This window comes from Panthera leo, chromosome F3 (genome assembly GCF_018350215.1).
Source record: "Panthera leo isolate Ple1 chromosome F3, P.leo_Ple1_pat1.1, whole genome shotgun sequence".
NCBI lineage: Eukaryota > Metazoa > Chordata > Mammalia > Carnivora > Felidae > Panthera > Panthera leo.
This window is the reverse complement of record NC_056696.1, coordinates 34,816,259-34,834,702: the sequence shown is the minus strand read 5'-3', so window position 1 is coordinate 34,834,702 and position 18,444 is coordinate 34,816,259. Positions and strand designations below refer to the sequence as shown.

At 47.3% G+C, this 18,444-nt stretch overlaps 1 long non-coding RNA gene across 1 annotated transcript; it reads right to left on the bottom strand.

Moving 5' to 3' along the window:
- Positions 1–6,391: 6,391 nt before the first annotated feature.
- On the bottom strand, positions 6,392–17,908 carry LOC122212349. The gene is made up of 3 exons (XR_006199109.1): positions 17,730–17,908; positions 9,598–10,126; positions 6,392–9,067 (listed from the first exon to the last, which is right to left on the bottom strand). It is a non-coding gene; the product is annotated as an uncharacterized LOC122212349 (long non-coding RNA).
- Positions 17,909–18,444: the final 536 nt, after the last annotated feature.

Sequence of the window (18,444 nt, the reverse complement as noted above, 5' to 3'; positions counted from 1 at the left end):
CTGCCCGTACTTGGTAAGGAAAACTGCCAGGCTGCCCGCTAGTATCTCCAGACAAGACAACACCTTTTTCCATCACCTCTTCCTCAGCCTGTCTACTTCAAGCACTGTCTTCCCTTCCTGACAGCCCTGTTCTCTTCTTATGGCTCCTCTTCTTGCCTCTTGCTTGGGATGTTCTTCCATGGTTAGTAGAGAGCTCACTTGTCTGTCACCGACACCTGCCTTATTTCCCCACCTACCTTCCTCTCTGTTTTATAGATCAAAGATGAAAAAAAAGGAGCACTTACTAGGTGAGGAGGGGGCAGAGGACCATCAGAGAAGATGGATCATGATTCTAGGTTAGCCACAGTGAGGGCAGGAGAGAGAGAGAGAGCTATGACAGAGAGGAAGACCATCCCTCGCTATGACTGCGGCATCTGGTTGGAGTTTCGAAGATCTTCTTGGCTTTCTGAAAGCTGGGCTGCGTTTGGTTAGATCAGGTTTATAGAAGAGGGTGCTAGCATAACTAAGAACCACAGTCGGAATTTAGGAAGGGGCTGCTTGTTTTTCAAAGAGAATTGATTTCATAAGCACCGATTATTCTATTGCTTTCTAATCAGTCTTCTTCTTCGTGTTGCTACTTGTCGCAAGTCTGGTCAAAAACGTGGGTTTCTCGGGGCAACCTCATCCTGGTTACTGGCAAGCATGGAGAAGCAATGCCTTCTTAGCAAAGGGTGGGTTTGCAGATGCCATCATGCTACCGAGGGAGGGAAGCATCCCGTCAGTGACCTCGGGGGGAGTCAGAGAACATGTGTCATGGGTAAGAGGATAACTGCAGTGTTTGCTGGGTTTCAGCCAGCTGAGAAATTATGTGGGCTCGGAGACTAAATTACACATGGGGAAGGGGACAGGCATGTTCCCCAATGACTCCACGGGAAATTTTTTTTATCAGCTAGGGGTTAATTTGAAACAAAAGACTGATGCTGTGAGCATGAGATTCCCGCCCTGTCTTGGGCCTGATGGATCCATTCCTTTAATGAAATGCACACAGTTTATTTTACCAACTCTAATTACGTGAAGAATGAGTGTCAGGTTTCTTTATCCTTCTGCCGGCCCTGAATCCAGGCCAACTTCACAAGACTTACGTGCACTGAGGCTAATGGAGCTTTTATTCCAATGAGTTGAGAGCCAACCCACCTTTGTAGAGAAAAGAATATTTAAAAAAAAAAAAAAAAAGAGGAAAGAAATACTTAATGTTCGTCTAGCGAATGAAAAATTTCACAAGATAAATTAAAGTGTTTTCTGGCTGAACGGAGAAACCAGGGCAGGATGGTGGAGATAATTTTCCCAGGACTCAAAATGATTTATCTTATCTCTGTGTTCTTTAGACAAGAGGTTCCATTTATTTAGTCATTTATTTTATTAGTTTTCTGAAGATATGCCCCCACCCCGCCATACCTCCCCCCCCCCCCAACCCCAACGCAAGGACTCAGCACTCAGCATAGGGAACACGGGATTGGGAAAGGAGCCTGGGATCCAGCCTGCCATTCATTCCGCCCCTGATTCTTTCTTTTAACATAACACTTCAACACTCCAGACTATGGGATGGAGAAACAACAGAGCTCCGATGGAAAAGGTCCCTGTCCTCACAAAACTACAATCAGCTGGGAGACAGACTGGTCATGAAGCAAGCATCATTCCCTGTGATAAGTGCTATGCTATTCGAACCCTCTCTGGTACCCACATACCCCAACCAAGAGATCCTCTGGTTGAATAGTTCTTGAAAGAGGTGAGTTTGCTCCCCAGGGGTCCTTTGACATTGCTGGTTGTCTCCCCCGGGGGGAGGGGGTGTTACTGGCACGCCGTGGCCAGAGGCCAGGGGATGCCGCGCAGCATCCTACAATCCACAGGAGAGCCCCCACAACAAAGAATTTTCCAGCCCCGAACGTCCGTAGTGCCACGGATGGCAAACTGGTATTGTCCTGCCCCGCGCCAGTCCCGTGCTTGAACCAGGCCGAAAACCCTCCTGCTTCTTTCAAATCCTCCTGTTTCGTGCGGCGGCAATTTCCCTCTGGCCTGCTCTCCTAACTGGGGGTAGGACTGTACTTTGAAAGTGGCATTCGTGAGTGACATTCACTTTACGTTTCTGTGTCTTGCGGAGAGCATCTCAAACCCAGAGTGGCCTAGATGGAAACACATGATCCTGCCTCCGTGCCTCATACTCCTTTTGTTGTGGGACTTTCCTGCCACACGCGAAACTCCTCACTTGTAGAGTTCTTGGCAGTGGAAAGAATTTGGGCCTAGGTTGGGTCCTTAAATAGTTTCCCTTTTGCATGCCCCAACCATTATCCTGAATGTTTGTAAAACGGCTGCCAAGGCTTTTTTCTTCGGATCTTCATGTAACTGTATGTTACGTACCATGGAGTTATTTTTGAGCAATTAAGGCTCCCCATGCCAGATTTTCTCATCATCTACCAAAGGCATAAAGAGGGGGCCTTGTGTCTGGCTTTCCCAGAGAAGCAGATGGCATTTCGGATACTGGCAGGAGACAGGTGTGAAGTTTCAGGGGCCGGAGGGCTTTGTCTGGCATACTATGCAAATTTGGCTACATTTTGCATCCTTCCCAGGAGCTACAACCAAATGGAGCCCGCTCTTAACATCCGTGTGTGGAGGGGACAGGGGAAGGGACAAGACATTGTGATGAAGGTGTGTGTATACGTGCAGGGGGGCGAGCAAGGCCATCTATGCACGTTGCGGATGAGAATAAAGCAACTTTTAGGCAGTAGGGAAAGCTGTTACTTTATCCTGGTCTAAATTGCTCAGAAAACCAGAGGTGGATAAATCCCTCAGGGTGAGCTCTCTTGGAAGACAGTGTGTAATTTCCCTTTAACTTGATTAGCCTTTGAGCCTGCTCACCAAACGCTACACTGGCCGGAGTTTTGTTAGGTCCTGACGTGCAGAAATGAAGGCTCCTTAGCTTGCTTGCAGGAGGCCAAGACCTCTGAGCGACTAGCTTAGCTGCTGAGAATCAAGAGAGGCCCAGCCGAGCAGTGCTGATGAATTCTTCCTGCACGTAGACCATAGGTTGGCCACCCACACTTGCAATTAGTGATTTGTGTTCATTGGCTTATCCTGGATTCCACGTACCGTATTCCTCTTCAGTAAGGGCGCTGCGTGCAGGTGACCAAATGTAAAGATTTTTCGGGAACAGCTCCAATTTTGCATGACTTTTCCCCCTTATATTTTCGAAAAGTACACCCATACTCTGTCAAACCATACGTCCCCTTTTTATGTTTTTAACAAATATGTTCCCTGCACCTATCGGATGATTTATTTTGCCGTGGAAACACCCCCTAGTCCCTGATAACCCAGAAACCAGCCTTACTTCTGTTTACTCCACGGGTTCTTCTGGAGCTCTGCCCAAGCCTCCCGATCCTAAGGTTTCGGGCTGGACAATTTCAACGCAACTTGCAACGTAGTATCAGTTCCACTTCTTTCTTCAAAAAAGCAAGACTGACCACACCACTCTCCATTCTGGCCTCTAATGATTAGGGTTTTGCTTGCTTTTCCTGGAGCGCCCTTCCATGCCAAGGATGGGTTGCTCATAACCCCCCACTAGGTAACATATGTTACGATTTGGGCTGGACGAAGGAAAAGGCTTGGCTGAGCGAACTCTTCCCCGTGGTTTGGTTAATACCATAAATTTTTAACGAAAATCACTGCATCTGACTGAAGAAGCGACACTTTCTTCTTGGGGGGCATTCAGCAAAGATGGAAAATACGTGCCACACATGAGAGGAGATGTACCAGATTTGCTTGGCCTGAGCCATCTGGGGACCTGGATACTGTTGGCAAAAGGGTCTGCACAGACAGGCCTGTTGGTCCCTCACCGAGGCCTCACACAGTCCCATCAGTGCACACCCGGGGCTCACCGGTCAGTGTTCAGTGTCTAGTTGAGTACTTGGCATTGAAGGCCGAGAGATACCTGTACAAAGACCAGGTTCCAGGCACCCACACGGAGCATAGACCACAGAGGCGGCAAAGGCCGTCTCCATCTTTTAGGGATAGAATTAACACCATTGTCTGGGCAAGTGGTTATTTCCTGAGGTAAGGACATGGGTCTTAGGAAAGCCAGCAGACACAGGACTGGGTCAGTTCATTCCTCAGAAACCTTCAATGGTCCACTTTGCAGGCATCTTCCACTTAAAACTCCTTGGCTTGGCGTTCATGGCCCCGGAGGCTCTGATTCCCACATACTCTGGCAACACGGCTTCCCACCACGCTCACTAACTTGCTCCCTGGGGAGCAGTGTGAAAGTCTTCTCCATCCCCCAAGCTGTCCAGAATGCTCCTATTCTCTTAGAATCTTCCGCCCTCCATGATTTCCTATTGAAGTTCCTGTGCTTATCCCTGATACCAAGACTGGGAGCAGGGCTGGTGTGGGAGCAAATACGAAGGAGTCTGAGACGGTAAGAAAAATTAACAAGGTGCTACCGAGTGATTTAACCCGGGTTCTGTTCTACAGCTGTCGTGGTCATCCTTGCGTTTACTATCTCGAGTCCTCACCCCTTCTGCGTGAGTCAGCGTGCTTTAGTGGACCAGCCTCTTCCCCAGTTCCAAAGTGGGGAGGACCCTGAACCCATGGTCTTTGCTTTTTGGCTTTCTGGTTGACTTTTACTGTTCTTGGGAGACCATGGTGCTGTTTGAGTTCCTTTCCGGAATGGACGTCATGAGAACCCCCTGCCCATGAGAGGGACAGGGGTTCTGCATTGAACCCCTAAGTAACTACCCCCCATGCCATCCTTCCAGGCCCAGCTTAACTCTCATTCTCTTTGGGTGGAATTAATTTCTCCCTTCCCTTAATCCCACAGCATTTCTATTACTTGTTATAGCTTCTCTAATTTTTTTTTTATGGTTTTATATGGTTTTATTTGACTGAGAGCCCCGTCAGGGCAGGAGCCATATCTGCTTAGGTTGTATGTCCTGAATGTTGCTGGACACACAGGAGGCCCTAACACATTAGTTGAATTCGTTGAATTTAACTGATTTGTACAGAGAGCTGAGAAAGTTCCATTTCATGTCAATGTGATAGGTATATATTTTTTTAACAGAGAGAGAGAGAGAGAGAGAGAGAGAGAGCTATTAAGCAGGATCCACACCCAGTGCAGGGCCAGATCTCACAACCATGAGAACATGACTTGAACTGAATTCAAGAATTGGATGCTTAACTGACTGAGCCACCCAGGCACCCCAAAACAAATCTTTTTTTTTCTTTTTTTAATTTGAGAGAGAGAGAGAGAGAGCACACACAGGGGAAAGGGGCAAATGGAGAGGGAGAGAGAGAGACAGAGAGAGAGAGAGAGAGAGAATCTTAAGTAGACTCCATACTCAGTGCAGAGCCTGACGCAAAGTTCGCTCCCATGACCCTGAGATCATGACCTGAGCAGAAATCAAGAGTCAGATGGACATCCAACTGACTGAGTCACCCAGGTGCCCCTTTTGTGATAGATCTTTGAGTTTGGTTCTAGGAGATGGTTCTACGCACATGTGTGTACACGTAGGACAGAGACCCCAATTGGACGAAGAATTTGGGACAAGGCTTTCTGGAGTTAGAACCAACTCTAACTGGTCCACTTTTCAGGGATCCTGGGGTTTTGCTTGTTCAAACAATTCTAGATTTAAGCATAAGCTTTTTCTCAGCTCGGCTGTTGCTTTCCTCCTAGGGGCCCCAGAGTCTGGTCACTCTTTTTTTTTTTTTTTTTTTTTTTTTTTTTTAAATTTTTTTTTCAACGTTTATTTATTTTTGGGACAGAGAGAGACAGAGCATGAACGGGGGAGGGACAGAGAAAGAGGGAGACACAGAATTGGAAACAGGCTCCAGGCTCTGAGCCATCAGCCCAGAGCCCGACGCGGGGCTCGAACTCACGGACCGTGAGATCGTGACCTGGCTGAAGTCGGACGCTCAACCGACTGCGCCACCCAGGCGCCCCGAGTCTGGTCACTCTTATCACAAACAGAGACTTCTCGGGACCTGCCACATCAACGTAAAGACTGGAGACATAACCGAAGCTCCTTCTGGCACCCCCCTCCCCCTCTGTTCTCTTGGTAGATCTTTTCCCTTCCATTCCTGTGTCTCTGTCCCTATCAACTCATCTCTGAGTTGAGTTTCCCCAGAGACTCTTGGAACAGCAGTCCTGAGGGTCCCTGGGACTTTCAGTGCTGGAATGGGCTGTGATTACACAGCATGTCTCTTCCTCACGGGCTCTGGAGGGGTCTTTGTGGCCGTGATAGAGCACAAGTGTGCCAGGAGGTGGGCTCCGAAGGACGCCCCCTCATCTCTTGGGCACAATTACCATTCATTCAACGTCTCAAAAATTACATACCTTCTCTGAGAATTTTCGTATTAGGCACGGTGCTAAAATCTGGGGTAATAGGACGGCGTGAGATGCAACCCCTGTCCCGGAGGAGAACTTAGGGGGAGAGAAAGGCGCCGACAGCTAACCGTGGAGCTGTAGAGTAAGGGCAATAGTCAAGGTGTGGATCCAGAGCGTAAAGGAGGGAGGGAGACGGAACTTGGAACATTTGTTTGGAGTCAGAACCAACATAGATGCATTGCATGTCCGAAAATGGGGCAGCATGGTGCGCAGTTAGGATGAAGAAAAGCATGTTGGTAGCTTGGAGAAGAGTCTATCTGCAGAAGCATTAACTGGGGAGCCGGAAAGCGCTGAGTGCTGAGTGACCAAGTCAGGCAGCCGAGGTGGGAAGGCTGAGCCCTGGTTGCGTCGTCGAGGGCCTGGGTTCGAACGGAACTCACCGCGTCCCAGCTGTGAGCCTTGTACCGGTTCCTTATATCTTCAGAACTTCAGTTACTGCTTTGCCAGCACGTGGACCATAATACCCACTCTATAGTGCTGACGTGGGGGTAAAATTAAGGTACGGATGTAAAGGTACTCTGGAACCTATAAAGTGAGATGTGCATGGTAGGCATCAGTTTTATATTGCGGGAAGGGAGGGCAAAGAGTAAAACCGGTTTAAGTTTAAGGCAGGCGGGTCCTGCTGAGTGGGGAATGGCGAGTTCCACTGGGAGGGGTTTGTGATTAATGGGGATGCTGAAGTGTCACAGGCGTTAACGGGCCTGTGGCGTGTACCACGTAAACGCATCAGCCTCGCCTCGGTCCGGGGCGCTCAGAGTTTCCATGCTATGAAGTTGGCAGTGTGGCCGTTGACGGTTTAAAAATGGTTGCCCCGCTTGGAGATTGAGGGGCTGTTGAAATCTAAAGTATCAAATGATTTTTGCTGTCAGATGGAGTTAGACCAGGAGACATTTTCTGTAAAACACATGTCCAATCTGGGGATGGTTTGTCATCATTGTGGCTTGAGGTTTTTACATGTTTTGTGCTTGTCATATTGATGTACAAATTCCAGGCTCGTTCTGACATTCAGGACACGAAGAGGCGTAGTTGTGCGTCATACTCCTTATTAAACGTGTTTCCTGATGAAGCTGAGAGCTCGCTGCTACTGACTTAAATGTGTTCAGGTTTGTCCGGTCACAGGGAATGAAGACACATCCGGGAGTGTTGTTGCTTGGGGTCCCGGTGTACCTTCTGAGCCGACAAGGGTGCCGGCGGGGGGCTGTTGCCGGCCAGAGGGGTCCAGCATCCGAGCAGAACCGGGAGGGGCGCGACCCCAGGAGACCAGAGCCACAGAGTGGGGCCAAAAGTCTGAATTGCAGGCAAGTAGAGAAGCGGATTGAGGCTTTATGGTACCCGAAGCCTCCAATGGAAAATGCATCAGAAGGTTAAGAGGTGGGAAGATTCATTTCAAGTTTGGCTGCAGAGTGTGAAATATACAAAGGAAAATAGATACGAGGGGGGCAAGGGATTCGGGCTGTAAGGCGCACAGGAAGCACGGGGGGCTTGCTCTCCTTTGGAGCCACTGCACCGGCTACCTGGAATGCAGGCGGAGGTCGATCTAGTCCTAGAGAGTATTTGAAGTCTCTCCACTAACAGTACATGCTTCCACTCAGCAGTAATTCAGCCCACATTTCTTGAGCATCTATTATGCGGAAGACATCATCCTAGACATTTGGGATACATCGATGATGAAGGAACTCAGAAATCCCAGCTGTCATAAGTTAACATTCCAGCAGGGTATGAAGAGAAAGGCAAGTAAACGATAAACATAATAAACAACTAAAGTATGCAGTAGATTATAAAACGACCAGTGCTGTGGGAGAAGACAAGACAGTGCAGGGGAAAGGGGGTCGGGGTAGAGTGTGGAGGTGGGGACCGGATGCGGGTAGATAAAGTTTGCATTAGGAAACTTAGGGAAAGGGGAAGTTTCTTTTCATGGTGGTGTTTGTGCAATGACTTGATGTAGCAAGGGAGTGAGCCAAGGAGATTTCCAGGAAAATATTGGTTGGGTCAGAAAAAAATAATCAGGACAAAGACCTAAGTGGGAGATCTGGTAAGTAGACCATTTGGGTTAGAAGGGAGTGAGTGGGGACCCAAGAGGGCAAATCAGTAAGAAATAAGGTCAGAGAGGCTGGGGAAGGGGCACATTGGTACACAGCTTCTAGGAAACTACAATAGGAATGTTGACTTTTACTTTGAGCATCCTTTGTCCCTAGGACAAACGTATACCTTGGGTGACCAATAGCTAATGATGAAAGCATTTGTCAAGAAATGTATATCTTTGTTGATAGGATGGAACTGGAACATTCAGGGCCTCCTGACTGGGCTAAAATGATGAAGAGGAATGGAAAGGTAACCCTGGGATAGCTAAACACACACCCATGTAGTTCCCTCGCATTCATATCTCTGGAATGGATGTGTTGACGCCCCATTTAGATTTCTTTTCATTATTGATCCGCATCTGGCAGGGTCCCTGTCCATGGAACGTTACTGGTGTTGTCTTTCCTCCTCAGCTGTTCCCTTCTCTCCTCTCCCTTTCAGGTAGGGCAGTCACCCTGGAAGCGGAGGGGAGGAGAGATCAAGCACCAGAGGAGGGAACTGGCAACCAGCCTCGGCCAGCCACAGCAGTGGGGCAGGTCAACGCCACTTGTGTCTTCCTCTGCCGGAGATGAGCTCTCTCTGTACAGCAAGAGGGAAGAGACAAAGACCAATCAAGGCCTTTGGATCTGCCGTTTGCTTTCAAGGAGTTGTGTTTGGTAGCCTGTCAGAAGATAGTTTCCTATTAGGGCTGGTCCAGGAGGACAGAAAATCAAAGTTGGGTTGAAGGATTTGAAAGTCTGGGGGGAAACTGAATCCCCAAGCGTTGTCGGCTGGACAGCTCATTCTTGACCCAAGTCTGGAAAAATGTTTGTCTTTTCAAAGAATGTTGGAAGCCTCTTGCTTTTCTTATCTAATGTTGTTTCAAGGGCAGAAAATGCCAACTGCAGGCGTATCTTTAGGAAATTCTGGGAAATGAAATGGAATAATCCTCTAAGTCAAAGTTAATGGTTCCAAGTTGAGGCCCAGAGTTTTTCTGGGAAACCACCTTGTTCATGTCTATGATTAGGTAGGACAGAATCCATCCCAGGCTGGGGGGTGAGAGCTGTGTGTGTGTGTGTGTGTGTGTGTGTGTGTGTGTGTATTTATGTGTATTATAGTCGTCTACCAACCTTCCATAGGCTTCCGCTCTTGGAGGGCTTTCCTATATCCAGACAAATCTTCTCTTGCTTATAACACCTAGTAAGTACAGTTTCTATTGGAATAGATGCAAAACAGTGGTTTCAATCTTCCTTCAGATGGGCCTGGCTTCATTAGATGGAGTCGAGATAGACCACAGTCTACACGGTATTATCTGAGACACCCTGATCCCGTGTATTTCCTCTATGACCTATTACAGTGCCCCAAATAGCATTACAAGCAATTCATTTCTTTGCTCATTGAAACCTCGTTAAGAGACAGGCTATTAAAATGTAAATATCTCTCAGATAGAAAGCTTTAGGTAATGCCTTTTTGTTCTGTTATGACAGCTGGTTTGGGCTGATGAGATCCTTTAGGGAAAAACAATCTTTGAAACCTGATAGAACTGGATTAGAATCTTGGTTCCATCATTTAAGAGCTGTGTGACCTTGGCAACTTCTTTAACATCTCTGTTTTCTCTTCTGAAAAATAGGGGAGAATAATACCAGCTTCCAGTTTTGCCTGAAAATGAAATGAAGAAATGAGAATAAATCATTTTACACAGTGTTTGAGCATAATAAATATCAGGGTGCCTGGGTGGCTCAGTTGGTCAAGCGTCTGATTTCGGCTCAGGTCCATGAGTTCGAGCCCCGCATCTGGCTCTGTGCTGACAGCTCAGAGACTGGAGCCTGCTTCAGATTCTGTGCCTCCCTCTCTCTCTCTCTGACCCTCCCCCACTCATGCTCTGTCTCTTTCTCTTTTTCAGGAATAAATATTAAAAAAAAGAAACATAATACATATCAACAGATGAGTTATGGTTAAGTGCATTGGGATGGAATTTAGGTTAATTGGAGATGGGACTACTGGGGGCAGCACAAAAGTCCCCAGGGAAGAAACGACCCCCCAAAAGCTTTATTTTGCTTCCATGACTGGCCCTCCCCAAGACCCCCTCTGCAAGCCATATGCAGGAAAATGAATGAGCAGAGAAGGAAAGGAAATGTTCAAGGTTTTCTTTCCTCTAGGTCCCTCAACAACTTTTCCTTGATCATTTCCATTTTTCCTTTCTCCCTACTTTGTCATGAATTTCTTTACCTACTACCCAGAGTACACTAAAGAGAGAAACTTGGCTTTTAGCGCGAGGATCCCATCACGTGGACAGTGGGGCAACCAGATGCCATTCTGAGTGCTGCATCAGAGTGGGTGAGACTCGGGCATCATGGCCCTGGCACGGTCCAGACTCCATTGTGCCAAGGCTCATGCTGCGTGATCACACTGCTTCCTCTTCTGAAGTCTGCTGCATCCACAGATTTAGGAACCAGCTTGATGGAAGAGAGTGGGCACTGGGGAGTTTTGGAGCATGAATCCGTGCATGCCATCTGTGGCTAGCTTTATATAGTGCAGGAGAAAGGGACAGATCAGGATGGAATGGTTGGCTTTGTTTAACTTCAATGGGAGGGAGGGGGGCAGGAGGAGTGGGGATGCTAAAATTGCCTGGCAGTGGGAAATGATAATCCTTCCCCCCTCCCCCTTTTCTCCGCCGCTGTGTTGGGGCCAGAGTAACCTATGGTTTCTCTGGAGAGGAAAACAGAGGCAGTCACGTCTGGTGATCTGATGGTCATAGGAGATAGAGATGTTGGTTTGAACTTGTGGATTCTGAGACGACACAAGAGGTTGCTGTTATTGCCGGGTAAGAGAGAGAAAGATAAGAGGCAGGACGCTACTGCTGGGGGTCATCAGTTCATCCTCTGTGTCCATGGGTATGAAACAAATTCAGACAGCTGGAGAACACTTGCGTGGAGATCTCTCTCCTTCATATACTTTAGGGAAAGGGCTGCAGTCTGTAGGGAAGCCTTTCGAGGGGATACAATTACTCGGTAGTCTTAGAATCATTAAATCCCAAACCCTCCCCAGAGTTGGTGGGGGGTTGGTCCACGGCAGAGGCCCCCTGGACTTCTAGCAAAGCTTAGAGCAGCTCATGGTAATGACATCTGAGTCTTTCAAGAACATGTGTTCTCTCTCTCAACAGATATGGAGTCAGAATTGCTGTTGGTAGACGATCCAGTGACGGCTTCTCTTGGGGATTATCCTGAAGTTGGAGGGTTCTCCTGGTCTCTACAAGGTAGCCTTTACCAGGATCTAGCATGCAGGGAAATAGACCCGGACTCGAAGAATTCAAAGTTTAATTTATTCTTAAAAGGGGATCAGCATATTCTTGCAACCTTCCAAACCTACTTTGAAAAGAAAGACATCACATTAAAACTTAAAGGAGGGGGTTCCTGTTCTCTGTCACTGTTTCTAGAAAGGATGTTACGGTTCTCTGGTTCTTTGGATGACAGCTTTCCTAATGTTTTTCGCCTTTCCAGAAGGATTAGTGCATTTCTAAGCTCTGGCATGTGTCTCTTGTTTTAGTAGGTTTCCAAAAATGATGATTATACTCAAAGTGCAGCCCAACATCTGTGGCGATATTCAGTTTCTAGATCAGGATAGGTAAAATCATTCTCTCCTTTCCCACACTTGCTCCTTCTGAGACTATCAGCTTCTGCGCCTGGTGGCAAGGAGACCTGTGGTTCTATCCGGGAAGAGGAAATTATATCAGTTTGCAATGACTTCTCTCCGGGCCTTTGATAGGAACTCAAGGTCAGTCAGCGTGGAAAAAGAAGTCGGCATTAGCGTGAGAACACGCTCATGTCTGGGTGCCTTCTCATATTCTCCAGGTGATCTTGGCCTAGCCCCTTAATTTCTCTAGACCTCAATTTCCTTTTCTACAAAAACCGCAAGAACAAGTGCTGTAGCCACCTTGCAGGGCCACTGGGGACGAAATGTAGGTGCTTCCCATAAACCTGGTTAGTGCACCAACTGAGACGGACACCGTGTGATTTGGGAGGCAGAGTGCTACGGTGCCCTGTGCATGGGTTTGGATTCAATTGTTCAGCCATAAATTTGGATCCCAGCTCTCCCCCACTTCTTCCTGTTCTCTTCTAATTTTTTTTTTTAATGTTTGTGTTTGAAGGAGAGAGAGAGACAGAGCGTGAGTGGGGGAGGCGCAGAGAGAGAGGGAGGCGCAGAATCCGAAGCGGGCTCCAGACTCCGAGCTGTCTGCACGGAGCCCGACGCGGGGCTCGAACCTGTGAACCATGAGATCACGACCTGAGCCGAAGTGGGACGCTCAATCGACTGAGCCGCCCAGGCGCCCCTTTCCTGTTCTCTTTTGGAAAGCACATTTCCTTGGACTCACTATTATTCCATAAGTCTAAATTCTTAGGCTTTATCCATCTCAGGGATCTCAAACTCACATGCTCAAAGAGTGGGGTCTATAATATTCAACAGTGTCCATCCGAAGGCTTTCAAATTAAAACGAAAAAAATAAAGACAACCAGAGACATACTTCGCGAGACAAGCAGCCTGACTTGGTTCCAGGGGGGCTAGTTTGAGACTCTTGCTTGATCAGTATTTATCACGTAGGTTAACCCTGTTGTTGGAGGGGATACAGAGTGATTGGTGCTCCTGTGCTCTGTTGGCAAACTTGTGACTCTGCATGGCCCTATCTTATAAAACTGACATTAGTCTGTAATGTTAAACATTCACTTTCTCTATCGCTTTGCAACTGCACTGCTGTATAAATACCCAAGAGATACTTCTGTATATGGATGCTAGGATATATGTATGAGAATATTCATAGCAGCCCTGTTCGGTAGCAAAAATGCAAATAACTCAAGTACCCGCTGACGGAGAAGTGGGTGAATAAAACTGTGGTGAAGTGGGTCACGTCAGGAATAATATCTAGCAGACAAGGGGAATAAACCACCCCTCTGGGCAATAATAGGGATGAAACTTAGTAGAAGAATATCAAGTTTTTTGAAGTAAGGCACAAACGCTTTATGTAGCGCGATGCCCATTTTATATGGCTAAAGACTAAAACACAAATATGCTTTTTAGAAATGTATATAAAAGAAAGCAGATGGTTTCCTTTAGCGCGGTGTTGGGGCGTGGGATGGGGAGTAGATCGGTACAAGGTAATGGAAAGTGCTTTGTAAACGCTGGCGTGCAACATAAATGTAAGGGGTTGCTGTGATAAAGAGATCACTAACACTGATAGTTCGTTGCTAAGTTCCTGGGTTATTACTATGGGTTTGCACTGGGAGGAGTGTGTGTCTTTGGGCAATTTGCAATACTTGACTCCCTTCTTCCAACTTCTTGCCATTTTCTCCCCTTCACTCTGTGTTAGTGAGTATGTTCCCAGGGAACAGGCATATATACACTATCAACAAAAACAAAGGTCGAAGTATAAAAGTAAACTTCACACATAATTGCACATGCCCTTTCCCTACACACACACACATACACACACCCCTATGCCACAATGTCATGTGCCCCTAACCCAGCTAGACATGACTTCTGGATCCTCTGTTGTTTTGGGTTATTGATGACACTCTATTTCTCTAATAAAGCAGGTGATAATCAATTTCTGAGTAATGACTGATTCTGCGCCCCCCCCCCCCCCCCGCCATTTTTTCTAGGTTGTAATTAAATAGCCATGCAAATAGCTATATATAATACTACTAGAGGATAGGCGACTACTTTAGGTGAGGCAGAGAGATGCTTCTTTACTATCGATGAGGTGTCTATCATGTGTCAGGCACTGTACCCAGGGCTGGAGATACGGCATGAACACGCCAGCCTCTGCCCTAGGGGGAGCTCACAGGCCGGCTGGCAAAGGGAGCCCTCCAAAGGTGGTGAAATATCCTGGCTAAGCAGTCTCCTCGGGGTCCTGCAAAAGCGCGGACAAAGGAAACTCCCTGAGCCTGAAGGTGAGGAAAGGCATCCTGGAGGAGATGATCCCTGGCTCTGAAGGAACCGGAGTTGAGAAGCTGAACAGCATGAACAGGCAATGAACAACACATTCAGAGCAGAGATGAAAAGAGAAAAGAAAGAGAGAGAGAGGATGGCTGCTGGGGGCCAATGGAAACTTCTGATGGATGGAAAGGATGTTGTGTGTGTGTGTGGGGGGGGCGGTGGGAACCGGTGAAGAAGGCAGGAGCCAGTTAATGAAAGGCCTTTGGATTTTATCCTAAAGTCAATGGGGAGCCATTTAAGGATTTAGCCAGGGGCATGACATAAGCAGATTTAAGTTTTAGAAACATCACCCTGGCAACAGTATTGAATTTTAGAGGAAGGGACCAGAGGCAGCAAGACCATTAGGCAATGGTTTCCCTATTCTTTCCAAGACATTGTCACTCCTTTGAGTCAGGCAAGGAGTTTAACCAAAAGAGTCTAGGGGAAGCCATCTTTTATCCCTTGCTTAAAATATCAGGTATGAGGCTGCCTGAGTAGCGGGGAGTGGAGCAGTGAAGCTCTATTTCGAGTCTTTCTCCTGCTTTGCTCTCTTGACAAGTTCTCCTTCTCTGGACCACAGCTTTCTCTTCCATTAAATAAGGAAAGGCATTTGCGATGCTTCTTTCTTCTGGAAGGAATATTATGGCAGTTGCTCCTGAAGGTGTCTGAGTTTGTTAGAAAATGGAACCACCCACATGCCATTTATTATTCATAGTTTGGAGAAACATTCAACATTGGACCAGGGGAGGGAGAACTTCCGGATGTGCATTAACTCCCCAAGCCGGGTCACAAAGTTCTCTTTCTGCCTCTCCCGACAGCCTCTGCTCCTGGCTCTGCAAACCGTGGGTCCCCAGTGCTTTGTGAAGTCATGTCTCTCTCTTTTTTTTTTTAATGAGACTGATGGTTAATTAATGAAGCTTTGGCCTTACTAATAAAACAAGTTTGGGAAGAGATTATTCTGCTTCATGAGTCCCTGGAACACTAATCAGGGGACAAGAGCTTGAATTGGCTCTTTGGGTCTTTTTCTGATGTTTGAAAACAGCCCTTTACTGATCTTTTGCCCAAATGCCTGATTTTTTTTTTTTTTTTTTTTTTTTTTTGAGGTTGGCCTCATTTACGGTGGTGGCTGTGGCATCCACAAATTTTCTTAGTCAAAGGGGACTTCCTGGTCACATCCAAGCCCACCAGATGTGATGGTAACCATGGAAACCAGACATCTCAGGGTGCTTCCCCAAATGATATTATGTGACACAAACTCCCATCTCCCTGGAATAGTTTAGACCAAGTTTCCATGGAAGCAGGAGAACAGAGAAGTTGACTCTGGATCATTCTGGTAGCCTAAGGATCCTTGTGTTGAATTCTTTGGAGCCAGAATAACAGAGTGATTGGTACCGAAGACTGGTTTTCAGAGAAAACACATCTAATATTTATGGAGTCATAACCATGTGCCAGGCACTGTTCTGAGCGATTTACTTCTATTAACTCATTCAATCCTTATAAACACTGTATTATAATCTGCACTTCAACCCTGCATGAAACTGTCTCCTATCTAGAACCACAGGCCCAAAATTTTGAAATGACCTTAAGCGATCGCTTGCTCCAGACTCTGTCTCTAGGCAGTTGAGGTTTTAATATATGTTTTCTACTTATTAAGCAACAGGGGTCCAAGGGGTTAAGAAAAGTGTCCAAACAAGGAGATGTTAAATACTTGGAGGGAAGGGAGCCCCCTTAAGGGATAGGAGAAGCTCCTCTCCTTGCTGGCTCTCTCCCTTTTCAAACGCGCCAAGCAAAACACGCCCTCCTGTTCTGTCTTCCACAATCCTGCTTTCCCTCCACCTAGGAGTCTGCTTCATTTCCCCTGATTCTCCAAGGCAGGCCCAGATCTGGGTTTATATATATATATATGTGTGTGTGTGTGTGTGTGTGTGTGTGTGTGTGTGTGTGTATTTTTTTAATGTTTATTTATTTTTGAGAGAGAGAGAGAGTGAGAGAACATGAGTGGCAGAGGGGCAGAGAGTGAAGGAGACACAGAAACCGAAGCAGGCTCCAGGCTCCGAGCTGTCAGCACAGAGCCTGATGCGGGGCTTGAACCCACGAGCTGTGAGATCGTGACCTGAGCCGGAGTCAGATGCCCAACCGACTGAGCCACCCAGGTGCTCCCGGGCTTATATTTGTTTTAAAGAAAAGCTTTTAGAGACCTACGTGCCCTTCTATTTATGACTAATTGGCTTTGATGGGGACTCAAAGGACAATATTTCCAAGGATTCTTTCGCCCTACGACCTGGCCCCTATGAGCCTGCAGCCTGGCCTCTGCGTGCCAGGCTCCAGTGGGAGGTCCTGCTTGGACAGGGCACTTGGAGGCACTGGGTACTGAGGGAACCCAAGTTACTGAATCCTGTTTCAGTTAAATTTCTACCACCCACCCTTCTCTTTTCGCTGCAAATCAGAGATCAGTTTAGACATCTAGGATTCAGATGTAGCTATTTTTTCTTTCTGTTAATTCAAGGCAGGTAAGGAACATCCTTTCTATCTAAAGACCGTGGCCAACCTGCCTCTGCTTTCCATGTCTTTCCCAGTCTAACCCCAGCTTTTCTTCACACACACACACACACACACACACACACACACACACACTGTGTGCTCATCCTGATCTCATGGCCCATCCCTCACCCATGGGATAAAGTAAATCTAAAATGGCTGGCAGGCCATCGTCCCACATTCTGTGCCCCCCACTTTGCGTTGGCTTCCTCTATGTGCTGTTCTCTAAGCTACTCCAGAAGCTGATTGTGCCAAGAGGCCGCAGGTCCAGGAGAGGGGCCATCCAGGCTCTGGGTTCTCTCTCCTCCCCCCCCCCCCCCCGAGGTCCTCAGCATGAGAGAAGCGCAGGAGAAACTCAGACTGGTGAACTGTGCTTCATACACGGGGCATCTCTGTTACACGAAGCTGAGCCCAATTCACAGAAACAAGCTTCAAGTACAGAAAAGTTGTCATCTTAGGGCACTGCTCCTCCCCACACCTGATCATGGGTGGGTCCTGTCAGTTCTACCTCCAGCATAGCTCTTAAATCCACCTGCTTTTTTCCAGCACCCCCCGCACCCCGTGCCCTCCTGAATCCACATCAATATCATTTCCCCGGTTGGACAACTGCAGTAATTTTCTAGTTGGTCTTTCTACAGCCCTCTGGAACCCCGGCGATCCATTCTCCACACTGCAGCGAAGTGATCTTTTTCATAAGGGAAATCAGATCACTCCCCTGCTTAAAAAGCTTCGCTTACTCTTAAATGAAACCTACCTGCTTAGCGTGGTGCTTCAAACCCTGCACCATGTGGCCCCGCCCTGGCTTCCTCTCTCCCATTTCTCTTCCCACACGCTCTTCCCATTACGCACCAAGCACGGTGGCCTCCTGTTGGGTCTTTGCACAGGCCAAACTTGCTCTGGTTTCAGAGGCCCTTGTTCTTGCTCTTGCCTGTTACAGGGTTTCCTATTCACCCTTTAGGTCTCAGATCCAATGTCACCTCACAATAGAAATCTTCCCTGGCAACCAGGTCCAAAATAGTCCCATCTTGGGCCTCTTTCTATCAGATCATCTTGTGTGGGCCCTTCATAACATTTGTGCCCATCTGGAATTGTCTTGTTTAGGGGCGCCTGCGTGGCTCAGTCAGTAGAATGTCCGACTCTTGATTTTGGCTCACGTCATGATCCTAGGGTCACGGGATCGAGTCTCACGTTGGGCTCCATGCCGATCGAGGAGCCTGCTTAAGATTCTCTCTCTCCCTCCATCTGCCTCTCACCCCTGCTTTTGCACTCTCTCTCTCTAAAAAAAAGAAATAGAATTGTCTTGTTTAGCTATTTGTTTATCTATTGTTATCAGGTCCTTGATTATTTTCTATATCTGTAAATAAAATTAAGAAAGGCAGGTTAATATTTGGTTCCCTGCTAATCCTGTTAGGCTTGGAGTTTGGTAGGCATTCAGTAAATATTTGTTGAATGAATGAATGAATGAATGA